This window comes from Ambystoma mexicanum, chromosome 1p (genome assembly GCF_040938575.1).
Source record: "Ambystoma mexicanum isolate Mex_15411 chromosome 1p, UKY_AmexF1_1, whole genome shotgun sequence".
In the NCBI taxonomy this organism is placed as follows: domain Eukaryota; kingdom Metazoa; phylum Chordata; class Amphibia; order Caudata; family Ambystomatidae; genus Ambystoma; species Ambystoma mexicanum.
Genome location: NC_090921.1, coordinates 318032260 through 318051363, shown reverse-complemented (window position 1 = coordinate 318051363; position 19104 = coordinate 318032260).

Here is a 19104-nt window from a genome sequence, read left to right as displayed (position 1 = left end):
ACACAGGAGCCTTGAGGAACTCCACAGGTGACTAGGGCTGACAATGCTCCTGCGTTAGGTGAGAAGACCCTCATAGTTCCGTTGGTTAGGATAGACTGTAACCAGTATATGGCTTTCATTGAAAAGTGGGCTGCCGAGGAGAAGTGTTTGCAGAGTATGTTGTGGATGACTAAGTCAAAGGCTGCTGACAGTTCTAGTAAGAGAGGAGTGCTAAATTGCCATTATCTTTGATCATGTCCATTTGTATTTTTAGGTCCAAGAGGGCTGATTCAGTGCCATTCCTTGGAGGGAAGCCTGATTGGTGAAGGCCTAGAAGGCTGTTGGCTTTCAGATGGTTTTGCATTTGCAGATAAACTGCTCTGTCCAGTATTTTGAGGTGGAACGGTACTTTATAGGGCAGTAGTTTGTCTGGACGTTGGGGTCTACGGTAGGCTTCTTTAGTAAAGGCAAGACCCACGCATATTTGAGGTTAGTCAGGACAGTGGCCGCTTCAAATGAAACATTGATTAAGGTTGTGATGAAAGGGGTACGTTCGGCAGCAGTCTTTGATGAGTGAGGCCGGGCAGATGACACTTTGACACCTGGAAGGCTTGAGGCGTGTGATGATTTTTAAGACTTCTGTTGTTGAGACTGGGACGAATTTGAATTGTATATTAGTGTTCATGACTGTATAAATAGGAATCTGCTGGGTTTGGGCAGGTGTTAAGTTGTTCTTTTTCAATTCGATTTTTGATTGAAGTGGGGCAATTATATAAAGGAGAGCTTGTTGTATGGCAGGCAGTGTCTTTAAGACACAATTCTTGCGTTTGCACTGGTGATTCAAGTTATCGTAGAATGGTGAAGAGTTCCTGTGGCACTTTTGGTTTGGATGATGACCAGTTTATAGTTTTTGAATGCAGCTGTAAAGATTTCTTTGTTGGATTCAGTGGGGTATTTTTTCCAGTTGGTCTCAGCAGTTCTCTTAGTGCTGCGCATCTTTTTGAGGTTTGGAGTGTACCAGGAATTTAGGTGGGCTAGATGGAGTAGAAGTTATTATTGCACATTCATCGAGAGTTTTGAAGGGAGCTGAACACAGGTATTCAGTGTTAGAAATTGAAGCCTTAGAGTGTGTCTGGGGAATGAGTATGGTGGCAAGGCAACAACGGTGCCGGTAGCGCTACCCGCACCGTTGCTACCGTACCGCTATACTAAGAGCTGTGCTTGCGGGTGCCTATCAGCCCGCCAGGTCTGACCTGGCGGGCAGTGTGGCACCCGCGAGCAGAGCAAGTCGGATGCACCGGCACCGCTGTAAACGGTGCCGGTGCATCCAACATCCCAATTCCAATTGAACCCTATGGGGCTCAAATGGGAATGGGGATGTACCGGGCCTGGCACCCGCGACCGGTAATTGCCCATTCGCAGGTGCCAGACCCGGATGCGAGTTTGGAGGTAGCCTTGCCGGTTTTACCAGCAAGGCTACCTCCAACCTCATAATGAGGCCCAAATTGTACTCGGTCAAAATTTCACATTAAGAATGGATCACAAACCGCTCAAAGTAGGGTTTGAGAATAAGATGATGGAAAAAGTATCCAGGAGACTTGCGGGTTGAATAACGTGCATGCTTTGTCATGATTTCAAGGTAGAGATAGCACCTGGTCGACAGAATGTGTTTGCTGATCACTTGTCAAGGGTGTGTCTTGAAGAGAAACAAGGTAGTGAAGAACTGGGATGAAATGTATAAGTCTATGCCACACACAATGGGATTATAGGAAGGAGAGAGTTGAAGGGTGAATGTGAAAATAATGCTTGTATCAGGGAGGTGAATGCAAACGTGAAATGGAAGTAGCCTAGCAAAGCAAGGTTGAGTGAACAATAAAACACATGTAGGGATGTGAGCTTAGTGTGGAGAACAATTTACTGTATCATTCGGGAAGATCTGTAACACTAAAGGGGCTAAGAGATGGACTGATTGATATAGACCACGAGGAGCATATTGGAATAACCAAAACCAAAGAGGGGCTAGAGGTGGATTACTGGTGGCCTGAGTTTAATAATTATTTGGAGGACAGGGTCAAAGCATCTGTGAGCAGTAGCGAGTCAAGAAGGGATTAACAGCGATAGAGCAACCTATCTAGGTCCCATGGGAAACGGTTCTCAAACTGAAAATGTTGCTGTATGTGTTGGTATTGGTGGATCTTTATTCAAGGTGGGGAGAAGTGAAAGTTCTAAGGGGGACCACACTGGGGAGTGTGTAGATGTTTTTTAGTGATGTATTTACTAGGGCGGGGATACTAGGTAGTATTCTAACTAACAATGGGCCCAATTCATTTGAGAAGAAATGAAGAGATTTTTGGAGGCCACACGATTAAGCACAAGAGAACTGCCCTCATAAACCGCATACAAATGGTGTGGTGGAAAGGGTGAATAGATGTTTCATGGAAGGAGTATGAGTGGCGGAAAGTAGTGGGAACAGTTGGAAGGAGGAGATGTGGAAATGGGTCTAAGCGCCCCGGTATGCACCGCATGCTACAAGTGTCATACCTTTCGAGTTAATGAGAGGAAGGAAGGCCAACACAAGGGTGTGCCCTCCATGGCTAGGAATGTATGGTGTGAAGCACATATATGAGACTGAGGTTGGGACGAGGGAAACACAGATGAAAGGAAAAGCTAAAGAACAGTATGACAGGATAAAGTGTGTTACAGGAACTGTGATTAAGAGAGGAGATATTGTGAGAGTGAAGATGGGGAGGGTGAAGGATAAGAAGCGATTGACGTATGGTTCTCAGCAGAGGGCCAATGAAGTGTCAAGTGGCACAGTAAAGCTAAAGAATGGACAAGTGTGGAACATAAAAAGAGTTGTGAAGAAGTGAGGAAAATCGATAAAACTGTTTAACAAAGTGGTGTGCATCCAACATCCCAATTCCAATTGAACCCTGTGGGGCTCAAATGGGAATGGGGATGTACCGGGCCCGGATGCGAGTTTGGAGGTAGCCCTGCCGGTTTTACCAGCAAGGCTACCTCCAACCTCGTAATGAGGCCCAAATTGTATTCGGTCAAAATTTCACATTAAGAATGGATCACAAACCGCTCTAAGTAGGGTTTGAGAATAAGATGATGGAAAAAGTATCCAGGAGACTTGCGGGTTGAATAACGTGCATGCTTTGTCATGATTTCAAGGTAGAGATAGCACCTGGTCGACAGAATGTGTTTGCTGATCACTTGTCTTAAGTTAGAACTTAAGAAGTGTAAGATCTAAATAAAATAACATATTATAAGGAATGGAGATGTAAAATGTAAAGAATGGTACTTCCAGTCAGGTGAGGTTCGGGTTACATCTTTTATTAAGTAGCATATATAAGCCCACCACTCTTCTCTCATTCAACTGTCTCTTTGTCTGGTACTCTCTTCTCCGGCTCCACCTAAACATTCTATGCAACCATGATGCAGGTAATGGAATGTACTAACATAACAACAAGAGACACAACGCATAGTGCACAGAAGGCATGGAAGAACGTGAGAGAAGATAGCACGCCCATCAGTCACCAGGCTACTGCAACAGCAGCTAAACTAAGATTGGTCCAGAGAAAGAGGCAGGAACATCCTTGGGAATCTGCAGAGCCCCAATCCGTGAAAGACACGGGAAGGAGAAATTCACTCTAGATGTGCTCTCAGAGGAGTCCTAACAGTGGAGGCCCGCAAGTGCAATGCTGAGCTCCTTGGTGCCAGTGCACACATGCCCATGCAAAATGCCATTGATAGAAGATCTGAGGACATGTTGCATGCAGAGTAAATGTAATGTGGCATGTGACACGCACAAGGTAAACCTGTCGGAAAACTGGAATGACCTGAGGTTAGAAGCTAAGAAAAAGGAGGCTCAGTCAATTTCTCAGCAAACAGAAGCTGTTGGTGGCAGTCCTTCACCAATATATACCACAGCGTCCGAGCAGCTGACATTGCAACCTGTTGTAGAGGAGCAGAGTCACATAGTAGCAAAATGCCTGTAATCGCATCAACATGTTTTGTTGGCTGATAGAAAAGAGCAATAAAATGACATAACTGCAACCCCTCCCTACAGAAACTCCCCCAGATAGTTGATTCTAAATGAAGCTCGGTATCTAATGCTAGAAATAAAGAACGAAAAAATTAGCATCACCCTTTGATTCAGCATGAATGCTCAATTGTCTCGTGGAATACTCAAGGGTTTTCACACCTATTAACTTCTAAACCTACACTATTAAACAAACATGATGTAGTTGTACTGCAAGAGACGTGGATGGTGAATGCTCCGATTTGGCCAGACCATCAAGTTCATACAATAGACGCTTCCAAACCGGCAAAAGGCAGACCGGCTGATGGCCTCTTAATGGCTGTAAGACATGACTCAAACCCAACTATTGAACCATGGATAAGCTCGGACTCCGGAATCCAACCTGTAATTATACGCACTTCTAATACAGATCATCCGTTCTCTCCGATGACGATGCTAATTAACATATATTGGAACCCGCTTTCACCTACTGCAGCTCAATGTATGGAAACAATTGAACAGATTCTTGATCAAACTTTATTAGATCCTAACATCTTAAATACAATAATTGCGGGTGACTTTAATATGAATTTATGCCTTCCATCTAGTAATACCACTAATGCAAGAGCAGCCAAATGGCTAGCTCTAATGAAAATAAGACATCTATAGTAAGTGGCCCCTTTTCGAATGATATTCCTCCTCACCCGACTTGGTCGAGAGGTAATTCTCATTCCACTTTAGATAATGCATTCAATTCTAATAATTCAAATAAATTGATAGTGGCATTCCAAATTAGCAAGTGATCATCATATAGTAGAAGTCCGTTGGCTCCCTCACTTTAGTCAAACGCCTCTATACTATAAAGCTAACCTTGAGATAAATAATGCGAGAAATCGCCTTAAATGGACCCCTCGCACAATCGCTTTGTTAAAAAATAAAGTCTGTCAAAATGACACACCAGACCAAAATTTTTATAATGAGTTTGTTCAAACGATAATTCAAATGAATAGTGGTCTTATTAAACCAAATTTCATTCATAAACATGTATAGAACGTTGAGCTATGCAAGTTAAAAAAGGAATTGCACAGAGCAATAAGACTGCTACCCGCAAGAGCACAGGATAATGAGAAAAGAAATCTAAAAACTAAATACAGAAATGGAATAAAACAGGCATTTGCAGCACAAAAACAAAATGACGCTGAACTAATGATCAAAACACTTTTAACTAAATCAACAGGAGAAATATGGGAGATTGTAGTAGACTATCTTGTGGGTCTCTAAATAAATGCACTGAGAGCACAAGTAAGTGATAAGGTTGTCTCTGAAACAACTTTTTATTAACAATGAACATTTCTTTTCTTTTCAGTAAAAAGGATACGTCTTGACCTTCAAAGAGGACTTCAACCCGATGTGGTACTCCAGTCAACTTAAACAGGAAGTATTCAGGTGAGTCTTTATTTATGATTGGTTTCAACTGTCCTTTGAAGACTTTTCTGTTTCTTAAGAATTATATCCCTTTAATCAGTTCAGGGTAGGATCAGGTGTTCGTTTTATTCTTTACTTCAAGGTTACCAGAACACTCTTATTTCTTTACTATATCAGTCTTATAACTTCTGTTTTCTCCATTTACGCTTGCCAATAAACATGTTGTCACGCCGCCCACCATGGGGTCCACTTACCTGAAGCGGCGCGCCCCATCCTGGAGGATGTACCCGCGCTTTTCGCTTGGGGGCTCCAGGGTTGTCCTGGTCCTCGGGCGCTTCCGGGTTCCCTGGGCATGCTGGTCTGCGCATGCGCGGACGGCCGTTTCGCGTTCTCCGCACATGCGCACTGCATGGGGCACTCGGTTTGGACAGCCTTGCGGTCCACGCCTCTCTCCAGGCTAACCAACGCCTGGGAGACAGCACGGCTTGCGTTCCAAGTCTCCCAGGTGTTGGTAGCCCTATTTAAGGAGCCTGGCCATTCATTCAAACCGCGTCTCAACGCGGTTTGAATCGGATCGTGTTTCCTCGCCGGTTCCTTGTGCCTTCCTTACCTGTTACCTGATTCCCGTTCTTTCTTGTTCCTGGTACCCTCCTGGTACAACCCGTGGTTATGTTGTCCTGTCCTCCCTTCTCCTTGTCCTGTGGTTGGGGCTCCCTTTTCCTTCCTTCTGAGTTGGGTGGTTCCCTTTCTGTTCCTTTTAGTTGGCTCTTGCCCTTTGTAGCTTGTCTGCCTGCCCGCTCTGCCTCCCTATGCCTTGGAGCCCTCCTTGTGAGCCAACCACCACCTTCCTCTGCCGGATCCAGCCTCCTACAACTTCCACTGTGACCTGATTCTTGGGACTTCCATCTTCCGGATCCAGTCTTCCTTGGGACTCAGTATCGTCCTCTGGAAAGGCTCCCCCTGTCAGTGCTTGCACTGTCCTGACGCCACGCTAATCAGGGGAGAGCGCACCCGTGGCGTTGGGAGCTGGTTCACCTCCAACCCGGTTCCACTCGGGCGGGAGCTGGGCTGGCTTCCCGCGTCATCAACCACATCTCCGCAGGACTCTTGACAGCCTGCCATCATCTTCAAGATCCTCAACCGGACGAACAGGTACGCAACGTCCTCGTGACGCAGTCTATATCAGATTGAGACGCCTGCCTTCGGATACTTCGGACTCTGAGACGGAAGAGGACCCAGGTCTTCGTAATGAAGTACAAGCTCTTCGTGCTGAGATGACTGCACTCCGTCAGGAGAATGTGACATTACGTCAAATGGTGACACAGAACATTGGGGCAATTCCACAGTCTGAAAACACCATGGCTCACACTGCACCCATCAAATTCGATGGAGATCCCAGACTTGTGGGTGAATTCTGCAACCATTGTCGGATACATTTCCTCTACCGATCGACTCATTTCAATAATGATAAAGCCAAGATCGGCTACATATTGGGCAACTTGTCTGGGAACGCTCTTGCTTGGGCTACACCCCTGGTTGTTACTAATAGCCCCATTCTTAGCGATTTCTTGGCCTTTGAGAAAGCGTTCTTGGAAGTTTTCCAGTCTCCTAATCTGGCCTCCACAGCACAGAATCAATTGATGGATATTCAACAGGCAAATACCGATATAATAACTTATATCGGCCGTTTCCGTCAACTGGCGACTGATTCCCTATGGCCAGAGATAACACAGAAGACCTTGTTTCACCGGGGATTAAGAGAGGAATACACGGATGAGTTGTTGCACATTCCTGAACCCGAAGATCTTCAGAAACTTATTGAACAAGTTTTGAGGATAGACCAGAGATTGGCAGAGAGAAAGGGTGAGAGACGTCGGTTTGAGAAAATGTACCCCAGACCCTCAACCCTACCTACTGGAATGCCAGTACCTTCGGATTCCTCTACTGAGCCTATGCAATTGGGTGCAGTAAGAGGCCCCTTATCAGAAGAAGAGAAAAAGCGCAGGAGAAGTCTGCGATTGTGTCTATACTGTGGAGCTGCAGGTCACTATCTGGGTACCTGTCCTTTGCGTCCTATCAAGAAAGGGGGAAACTAGGAGACCTGTCATCTACTGGAAAGGCTACGACAGGTCCTTCTTTGCTACAAGACCTTTCTTGTGCCAGTACGGCGTTTCCACCTATGCAGCCAGCCGTCTTGATGATTTTGAAAATCAGTCTGAAGCGGCAGGATAAGACAGTTGATGTCCATGGTTTGTTGGATTGTGGGGCTTCCGGTAACTATATTGATGAGGAATTTGCCATTAACAGCGGCATACCATTGCTTACCAGAAGAAATGCGATACCAGTGGAGGTCATTGATGGTACACCTTTATCTTCCGGACCCATACGATTGCATACAGTTGGCATGCTATTGCGAATCGAGGGTCATGAGGAGAGAATTGCTCTCGATGTCATCAAGTCGCCTTCATATCAAGTGGTGTTGGGATTACCTTGGCTTCTGCGACACAATCCCTCGATCAATTGGGAGTCCCGTATTCTAGTGTTTACCTCTGCTCTTTGCCTTCATGAATGTTGTGGTTCCGGCACGTCATTGAAGTCACCAACCTCAACCCCTCTTACTTCTGGTAAGAACCCATCTGGTTTGTGTTCCTTGTCCCAGATACCACATGCATATGCTGACCTGAGGACCGTGTTTTCTGAGCCTGGAGACATACCCCTTCCACCTCACAGAACTTTTGATTGTTCCATTGACCTGATCCCGGGTGCGGTGATCCCTCATGGGAAGGTTTATTCCTTGACTCAGACTGAAAGACTGGTACTTCGGCACTACTTGGACGATTGTGTCGAGAAAGGATACATCGTACCTTCCAAATCCCCCGCGGGATTCCCGCTGTTTTTTGTGAAGAAGAAGGAGGGTACCCTACGGCCATGTATCGATTATCGTCAACTGAATGACATCACCCTTAAGGACAGGTACTCGTTACCTTTGATTCGGAACATCATGGAGTCATTACGGTTAGCCAGAGTATTCACCAAACTAGACCTTCGCGGAGCCTACCATCTGGTCAGAATCAATGAGGGCGACGAGTGGAAGACGGCCTTTAAGACTCCATTTGGGCATTACGAATACAGGGTAATGCCCTTCGGGTTGTGTAATGCCCCGGCCGTCTTCCAGCGGTTTATGGATCACATCTTCAGCGACTTGATTGGTATCTCGGTCTGGGTTTATCTGGATGATATCCTGGTCTTCTCAGACAATCTGGAGGAACATGTTTTCCATGTACGTGAGGTTCTTCTACGTCTATCACAGAATCAGTTGTTCGCCAAAGCTGAGAAATGTTCATTTCATCGGAACAAGATGGAGTTTCTGGGTTATGTGATGAGCGAGGCTGGAATCCACATGGATTCTGATAAGGTACAAGCAATCCGAGATTGGAAACAACCTAACGACTTGAAGTCCCTTCAAAGATTCTTGGGATTCGCCAATTTTTATCGGCGCTTCATTCCTCAATTTTCTCGTGTCACGGCCCCGTTGACACGTTTGACCAGTGTCAAGATTCCGTTCCTTTGGGATTCAGAGGCGTCAGCAGCCTTTAACCGTTTGAAGACGGCATTCAGTACAGCTCCTGTTTTACGCCATCCCAACGATGAGATGCCCTACATCGTTGAGGCTGATGCTTCCAACTTCGCTGTTGGCGCTGTTCTCTTACAGAAGCATCCTATATCTGATGAAGAACACCCGGTGGCCTATTTCTCACGAAAGCTCGCTCCGAGTGAACAGAACTACGTAGTCATAGAGAAGGAGCTCCTGGCCATCAAGACTGCGTTTGAGGAGTGGAGGCACCATTTGCTGGGTGGTCATTTTCCTGTAGAGGTCCGTACTGATCATCGCAACTTACAGTTTTTACGATCCTTGCAGTGTCGCACCGCTCGACAGGCCAGGTGGGCCTTTTTCTTTTCTCACTACGATTTCAACATTTCTTACATCCCCAGCTCTCAGAACCTGGAGGCTGATGCCTTATCTCGCTCTCTGGAGAAGGAAGAGAAGGATTGCAGTTTGAACACTCCATTGATTTCTCCTAAGCATTTTCTTTTGACGATTTCTCCTCATCTGCAGAGAATAGTACAAGAGACACTGGTTGACCCAGATCGAGCCGACATTCTGAAGCGACCACAAATCACTGAACTCAATGGTCTTCTGTTCTTTTTGAAACGATTGTACATACTGACGTGTTCACTTCGGTTAGACACCCTTCAGGGGTTTCACGATTCGCAAGTCGGTGGTCATCGGGGCATCAAGGCTACTCAGGATCTGGTTTCTAGACAATTCTGGTGGCCGGGTTGGGCCAAGGAGGTCAAGAGTTATGTGGAGGGTTGTCCAATCTGCGCTCAGACCAAAACGCCAGGGAGAAAACCTTTGGGACTACTTCAGCCTACCGAAACACCGCCCTACCCATGGCACACCATCGCCACTGACTTTATTGTCGAGCTCCCGCCTTCTGAGGGCTACACTTGCATTATAGTGGTAGTGGATTGTTTCACGAAGTAGGCACACTTTATACCTTTTTTAAAAATACCTACCTCCTCTCAGATGGCTCTGGCATTTCTACACAACATCTACCGACTGCATGGATTACCGGAGAAGATCATCTCAGATCGTGGCTCGCAGTTTCTCTCCTCATTTTGGCATCAATTGTGCAATCATCTTGGTATCCGCAGAGCTTTGAGTTCTGGTTATCACCCGCACACAAATGGACAGACGGAGAGAACTAACCAAACTCTTGAGCAGTACCTACGCTGTTATGCCAATGCAACTCAATCCAACTGGGTGAAGAATCTCGATTTGGCTGAGGTGTCCTATAACAATGCAACGCATACTGCTACTGGTGTCAGCCCTTTCTTTTGCTCTACCGGGCTACATCCCAAGTTGGTTGCTTTTAGTCCAGTACTGCCCAGCACTGTTCCATCTGCAGATCAATTGGTCTTCGACATCCAGAAGCAACACGACCTGGCCCGGGGTACCCTGGTTGAGGCACGGGAGCGCATGAAAAAGCAGGCAGATAAGGGTCGGTCCACGGAGCCGGATTTCCGGGTGGGCGATTTGGTTTGGTTGTCCTCCAAGAACCTGCCGGTACAAAATCTGCCCACCAAATTGGCACCCCGATTCTATGGGCCTTTCAGAATTTCTAAACGTTTGTCCTCAGTTGCTTTTTGACTGGTGTTACCCCATTCTTGGCGAGTGCTTCCTGTGTTTCATGTCTCCCTTTTGAAACCCTTTGTGAAGGATGTCTTTGGGCGTTCCAGACCTCGGCCATCCTCCATTCAAGTACGGAGGGTCCCTGAATTTGAAGTGCAGGAAATATGTGACTCACGGATTCGTCGGGGCGTGCTCCAATTCCTTGTCGATTGGAAGGGTTACCCTGCTTGTGATCGCACTTGGGAGCCGCGCTGTCATGTGCATGCACCACGTCTTGTCCGTGACTTTTTCCTTCGTTGTCCCTGGAAGCCTGGGGCCCCAGGTCTTTCTGGGAGGGGGCATAGTGTCACGCCGCCCGCCTTGAGGTCCACTTACCTGAAGCGGCGCGCCCCATCTTGGAGGATGTACCCGCGCTTTCGCTTGGGGGCTCCAGGGTTGTCCTGGTCCTCGGGCGCTTCCGGGTTCCCTGGGCATGCTGGTCTGCGCATGCGCAGGCGGCCGTTTCGCGTTCTCCGCGCATGCGCACTGCACGGGGCACTCGGTTTGGACAGCCTGGCGGTCCACGCCTCTCTCCAGGCTAACCAACGCCTGGGAGACCGCACGGCTTGCGTTCCAAGCCTCCCAGGTGTTGGTAGCCCTATTTAAGGAGCCCGGCCATTCATTCAAACCGCGTCTCAACGCGGTTTGAATCGGATCGTGTTTCCTCGCCGGTTCCTTGTGCCTTCCTTACCTGTTACCTGATTCCCGTTCTTTCTTGTTCCTGGTACCCTCCTGGTACAACCTGTGGTTGTGTTGTCCTGTCCTCCCTTCTCCTTGTCCTGTGGTTGGGGCTCCCTTTTCCTTCCTTCTGAGTTGGGTGGTTCCCTTTCTGTTCCTTTTAGTTGGCTCTTGCCCTTTGTACCTTGTCTGCCTGCCCGCTCTGCCTCCCTCTGCCTTGGAGCCATCCTTGTGAGCCAACCACCACCTTCCTCAACCGGATCCAGCCTCCTACAACTTCCACTGTGACCTGATTCTTGGGACTTCCATCTTCCGGATCCAGTCTTCCTTGGGACTCAGTATCGTCCTCTGGAAAGGCTCCCCCTGTCAGTGCTTGCACTGTCCTGACGCCACGCTAATCAGGTGAGAGCGCACCCGTGTCGTTGGGAGCTGGTTCACCTCCAACCCGGTTCCACTCGGGCGGGAGCTGGGCTGGCTTCCCGCGTCATCAACCACATCTCCGCAGGACTCCTGACAGCCTGGCATCATCTTCAAGATCCTCAACCAGACGAACAGGTACGCAACGTCCTCGTGACGCAGTCTATAACACATGTATCAACTTCGCCGTTTCGTTATTTCGTTCTCTGTCTCTTTTCCTGTTTTAAATCTTCAAGGCCTTCTTATTCACTGAGACAACAGTCCTAACTTTCCTCGATTGACCTTGCCTCCGTTCCTTTCACAGTATTAGGTAACTCTGTGCAGTGTCATATCCTTAGTACTTTTCTTTCTTAATTTTGCCAGTCTCTCACACTCACACATGTACCTTTATTTTCTTGGCAGCTGTTCACCTGGAGGTGGAGCTCTACCTTGAACCGCTGATGAACTCTACACGGCTGCCCAACTGTTTATTCCGCCGTGGCTTGTTGGCTCCTCCCCCTTTCAGCCGAAGACTCGTCTTCGTCCTCGAAATCAGCTCTGCTCTCTTGAAAGCCAGGCTCTTGAGCCGTGAAAACGTATCCGTAATGCAATACCTCTCGTTCAGGCTGCGGACGTCTATGTCAGCCTAGATCAGCTGGTCTCACGATCGCTCGAAGGTTTGTTTTCTTTTCCCCGCCGTTCGGCATCCGCGGCCTCACATGGGACTTTTGATCGAGACCTCGATTCCGCTCTGCTGCTAACCTCTTCAGCGTCGCCTTATCTACTAGTATACTGAAAACCTATATGATCGCTTATAAAGCAACTTCAATTTAGCGCAACGGCGCAACTCTTTGTCTTCCTTATTCAATATGCCCACATATAACCGTTGTTTTCTTTTTCATCCCTCTCCGTTTCCTAGGCGACGGACAAGTAAACAAAACAGACATTGGCTTATAAACAGAAACAGCTGTAATTTAAGACAGATTCTGATTGGCTAATGGACTTGTCAATTACTTGAGGCATTTCTGTTTTCCTATTTAACCCTTCATATACTTCTCTTCATATCAATCTGTTTAAGCCTTTTGACAGCTGAACTGCTCAGTATTGCCAGAGCTGGATCCCAAAGCGGACGTCATTTCCTTCATAGAATTATCACACACCCCCCCTTCTAAGCCCTTACGCTCGGGAAGGGATGAGTTCCGGGATAAGAAATCTGCCTGGGTTAAAATTTTTCCCGGAAGATGCACAGTCTTGAAATTAAAAGGTTGTAAAGAAAGAAACCACCTAAGAACTCTGGGATTGGTGTCCTTGTTACGAGCCAGCCAAACCAGTGGAGCATGATCGGTTACTAAAGTCAACTCTCTGCCCAGCAAGTAATACCTTAACGCCTCTATGGCCCATTTTACAGCCAGACACTCTTTCTCAATCGTGGCATAATGCAGTTCGTGAGGTAACAGTTTTCTGCTTATAAAAAGGACAGATCTTTCGGTTTCGCCTTGATTTTGAAAAAGGACAGCTTCAAGACCTGACCCTGACGCATCTGTATGTAGATAAAATGGCGCTGAGAAGTCCGGGCAATGTAAAACTGCTCTTTCTGAAAGAGCATTTTTCAAGTTTTTAAAAGCACTCTCCGTTTCCGGTGAATACCAATCCCTTTTTTTGGAAGATGATGACTTTAGGAGATTGGTTAAAGGTGTCCCCAATGTCGAAAAATGAGGAATGAACCTTCTATAATATCCGACAAAACCAAGAAAGGCTCTGACTTGCCTAACAGTGGTAGGAAATTGTAGTTTCTTTATAGCGTTCAACTTATCCTCTTGGGGTTTAATCAATCCTTGTCCTACAAAATAGCCCAAATACCGGGTATAAAAATTGGCTACAAAAGTTTTTTTCGGATTTATATGAAGACCAGATTTCCGTAACAGGCAAAATACAGTCTCCAAATGAGTCAAATGATCACTCCATGATTGACTAAATATAATGATATCATCAAGGTATGCTCCGACATAATCTTCATGTCCTTGAAGGATTGTGTTCATAAGTCTCTGAAATGTCGCTGGAGCACCATGTAAGCCAAAAGGTAATACTTTGAATTGAAATAGACCTGATGGGGTAGCAAAAGCCGTTTTTTCCTTGTCATCTGGATGTAATGGTATTTGCCAATACCCTTTGGTCAGATCTATAGTTGTCAAATATTTTGCTTTACCCAGCTTGTCGAGCAAATCCTCTATCCTTGGCATAGGATAGGCGTCGAATTTTGATATCTCATTAAGTTTCCTAAAATCCATACAAAAACGAGCTGTCCCATCGGGTTTTGGGACCAATAAATTGGGTGATGACCATTCACTATGTGAAGGTTCTATTACTCCAATTTCCAGCATCTCCTTAACCTCATTCTTGATTGATTGTAACTTGGTCTCCGGAATTCTATAGGGTCTTATTCTGACTAATTCTCCGGGAGGAGTTATAATACGATGACACGTCATCTTCGTTCTTCCTGTTAAGGTGGAAAATATCTCTGCATACCTTTGTATAAGGTTCTTGAGATCTTCCTTTTGGTTTTCGGTCAAGTCCGGATTTATGTTTGAAGCTTCTATACTCATCTTGTCTTTTAACTGTGGAAAGTGTTCGATAGATAGAAGACTCTTTGGTGTTAATCAAGGCTATAGTAGGGTTAGGGTCAAGCCATTTTTTTAACAAATTCACATGGTAGGTTTGTGTTGGAAATCTTCGATCATCTTGTCTCACCTTGTAGGTTAATGGACCAAGAACTTCTTCTACCACATAGGGTCCCCTCCAAGCTGCCAGCATTTTATTTTCAGATGTAGGTAACAGTACCAAGACCTTGTCTCCTTTCTTGAAACTTCTTAATTGGGAATTCCGATTATAATACGGTTCTTGCTTTATTTGAGCCTTTAATAAATTCTCACGAGCCACATTCTGTAACTTTTCCACTCTTTCTCTAAGTTGATATGCGTATTCAGTCAATGAAATCTCTTTAGCGGGCTCTTCCTCCCAACTTTCTCTTAAAATGTCTAATAATGTTCTCACCGACCTCCCAAACAGGAGTTCAAAGGGTGCAAAGCCTGTTGAGGATTGAGGGGTATTACAAAGAGTGAGAAGAATCCAAGGTAATATTCTATCCCAATTTCTACCACTGGGATCTTCTGTTTTGCGTAACATTTGTTTTATCGTTTGATTATACCTTTCAACAAGGCCATCTGTTTGGGGGTGATAGACCGCGGTTTTCAGATGTTTTATTTGTAGAATTTTGCAAACCTGTTCCATGACGGCTGACATAAAATTAGATCCACGGTCTGTGACAATTTCCTTCGGAATTCCCACTCTGCCAATGAAAGGTATCAACACATCACAAATGCTCTGAGCGGTGGTAGTTCTCAGAGGAAATGCTTCGGGGTATCTAGTGGCATAATCTACGATCACCAATATATACCTATGTCCTCTTGATGACGGTTCTAAAGGTCCGACGATATCCAAGCCGATTCTATTGAAAGGTTCTAAAATGATAGGCATCGGCTGTAACGGGGTCTTCTTTACATTTGCTTTGTTCTTTCTCTGACATTCTGGACAGGCTTGACAGAAGCGAGCCACTTGGGCATATAAACCTGGCCAATAAAATCTTGCCAAAATCTTCTGTGTAGTCTTCTCTGTCCCCAAATGACCTTCACCCACCTGCAAGTGAGCCACTTCCAAGACGGCTTGATAGTACTTACTGGGGACTAACAACTGCTTAACCGTGGCACCAGTGGAATCCTTATGGAGACGGTAGTAAAGCCCTTTTTCTCGGACAAAGGAAGGACCATCTCCGATCAAGCCTGTTTGGACAGCGTTTCTAGCGTTCCCTAACAAAGGGTCTAATTCTTGTGCATTTTGGAAACTATCGCCTCCCTCATCAATTTTCCAATCGATGGCCACAGGACAAACATTCTTTTCTATCCAGTTTTCCTTTGATTTCCTTAGTTGGGACCTACTTTTTTTCTCTTTACTTGTAGTTGAAGGAACCTCGTCTTGAGGCAATTTTTAACCAATCTTCCTCTATTCTTCTTATGATTCGTGAAAAGTTAGGAACATCGGAACCAATTAAGACCGGCTCTGGCAATACTGGCATCACAGCAGCCCGAACGTCCATTTGTTCTCCCGCTACCTTTAAATTTATCTCTTTAGTAGGTTAGGGTTTAACATCGCCATGTACACAACGAATAGAAATTTGCCTATGTAGATCTCCGGAGTTCCCTACTAAACCTGAACTTACCACGGTCTGAAGACTGCCAGTATCCACCAAGGCTCTTGTGGGCTTCCCGTCCACCTCAGCCTCGCAGATATAGGAATACGATGACTTTGGTATAGACGTTAATTCTGGGTCCTCTTCTTCTTTAAGAACATCCATATTTCCCACATCCATTGGTTCCGTTTTCACTCTTTTCGGACACATTCTTGCTACGTGCCCCCATTCACTGCAGTCAAAACACTGGATCCCTTTTGGTACTGTTGAAGATGTTCGTATGCCAGCTGGACTTTCACTGGATGATCTCAACCTTGGTGTTTCCCAGTCCGTTTTCCGTAGCATTGAATTCGGCCATCTGGTTTTAGGAGTCGGTCGATTGGTAGAGTTACTCAGACTTGTAGGTGGTTTAGAGTTTGCTACATAAGAGACTGGTCATCCTTGTCCAGCCTTTTGATAGGCGGAAGCGATGTTTACAGCTTCAACAAGGGTGGGACGATGATGTTGACGTACCCACCTTTGCATTGGAGGTGGTAGTGCTTCAATAAATTGCTCCGTAACAATTTTTTCTGAGATTTCGTGAGAAGTGCTAGTGCTTGTTTGTAACCACTTCTCTCCGAGTTCTTTGACCCTGTAAAATAACTGATGTGGTGTTTCGTCGGACTGTAACTTAATCTCTCGAAACTTAATTCTATAGGCCTCTTCATCATGGCCTAAGCGTTCTAAAACCACTCGTTTCATCTCTGCATAAGGTGTTTCGCCAGTTGGATTGGCCGCCTGATAGGCACTTTGCATCTCGCTGGTCATGAGGGGAGCGATGTAATGGCACCAACTTTCATTGGGCCATTGAGCATTCCTTGCCACTCTCTCAAAATTCACAAAAAAATGAGCAGGGTCATCTCCCACCGTATACTTTGTAGAACTGAGGCAGGAACTTGAGCGTGTCTACGTAAGGAGGTAGCCTCTATTAGCTGTGCCTGTTGATGTTGAATAGCCTGTTGAAACACCTGTCTGTCTGCTTGGGCTTGCTGACTTTGAAGTTGAATAGCTTGTTGGAGAAGTTGTTGTCCTTCAGTTAACGTTTTAATAAGTTCTTCCATGGTGTTCAATATTCTATACCACTTCTGACACCAAATTGTAGTAGACTCTCTTGTGGGTCTCTAAATAAATGCACTGAGAGCACAAGTAAGTGATAAGGTTCTCTCTGAAACAACTTTTTATTAACAATGTACCTTTCTTTTCTTTTCAGTAAAAAGGATACGTCTTGATCTTCGAAGAGGACTTCAACCCGATGTGGTACTCCAGTCAACTTAAACAGGAACTATTCAGGTGAGTCTTTATTTATGATTGGTTTCAACTGTCCTTTGAAGACTTTTCTGTTTCTTAAGAATGATATCCCTTTAAACAGTTCAGGGTAGGATCAGGTGTTCGTTTTATTCTTTACTTCAAGGTTACCAGAACACTCTTATTTCTTTACTTTATCAGTCTTATACCTTCTGTTTTCTCCATTTACGCTTGCCAATAAACATGTATCAACTTTGCCGTTTCGTTATTTCGTTCTCTGTCTCTTTTCCTGTTTTAAATCTTCAAGGCCTTCTTATTCACTCAGACAACAGTCCTAACTTTCCTCGATTGACCTTGCCTCCGTTCCTTTCACAGTCTTGGGTAACTCTGTGCAGTGTCATATCCTTAGTACTTTTCTTTCTTAATTTTGCCAGTCTCTCACACTCACACATGTACCTTTATTTTCTTGGCAGCTGTTCACCTGGAGGTGGAGCTCTACCTTGAACCGCTGATGAACTCTGCACGGCTGCCCAACTGTTTATTCGGCCGCGGCTTGTTGGCTCCTCCCCCTTTCAGCCGAAGACTCGTCTTCATCCTCGAAATCAGCTCTGCTCTCTTGAAAGCCCGGCTCTTGAGCCGTGAAAACGTATCCGTAATGCGATACCTCTCGTTCAGGCTGCGGACGTGTATGTCAGCCTAGATCAGCTGGTCTCACGATCGCTCTGAGGTTTGTTTTCTTTTCTCCGCCGTTCGGCATCCGCGGCCTCAAATGGGACTTTTGATCGAGACCTCGACTCCGATCTGCTGCTAACCTCTTCAGCGTCGCCTTATCTACTAGTATACTGAAAACCTTTATGATCACTTATAAAGCAACTTCAACTTAGCGCAACGGCGCAACTCTTTGTCTTCCTTACTCAATATGCCCACATATAACCGTTGTTTTCTTTTTAATCCCTCTCCGTTTCCTAGGCGACGGACAAGTAAACAAAACAGACATTGGCTTATAAACAGAAACAGCTGTAATTTAAGACAGATTCTGATTGGCTAATGGACTTGTCAATTACTTAAGGCATTTCTGTTTTCCCATTTAACCCTTCATATACTTGTTCTCTTCATATCAATCTGTTTAAGCCTTTTGACAGCTGAACTGCTCAGTATTGCCAGAGCTGGATCCCAAAGCGGACGTCATTTCCTTCATAGAATTATCACAGAGATAATATACAAAATGCCTGAAAATGCACATAGATCAACCGAATTAAATAGTATAGATGAACTTACATGGACAAACCATTATCAAAACGTACTTATGAAGTCCGCTGAACCAATAAACAACTTAACCAGTGAATTGCCTGATTTATCTGATTTTAAATTTGACATGTTAGATATTTTAATAATCAGTAAAAAATTGAGCACCTCAAGAGCCCTGATATACTAACTAAGGCTATCCTTAAAGCCAATCCTGAAGCATGGGCCAAGATTCTATGCATCATTTTTCAAAATATTATTAAAATAAGGAAAATCCCTCCATCTTGGCAACAAGCGATTGTCATCCCTATTTTTAAAAAAGGCCATTGCATGAATACAGTAGATTATCGCCTGATCGCGCTCCTAGATGCCCCAGGCAAGATTTTAGCTAGACTTTTAATACGTGATTTTAGCAGATGGCTTAACGAAAAAAATGTAACTGATATTCATCAGTCCGGATTTGTTCCTGGAATTGGTACTGCATTAAATTTGACTTTAATTTCTGTTATTAAAGCGCAAGCAATACAATCTAAACAACCAGTCTACCTAGCAGTGATCGATTTCAAGCAGGCTTTCGACTCCATCTCAAGA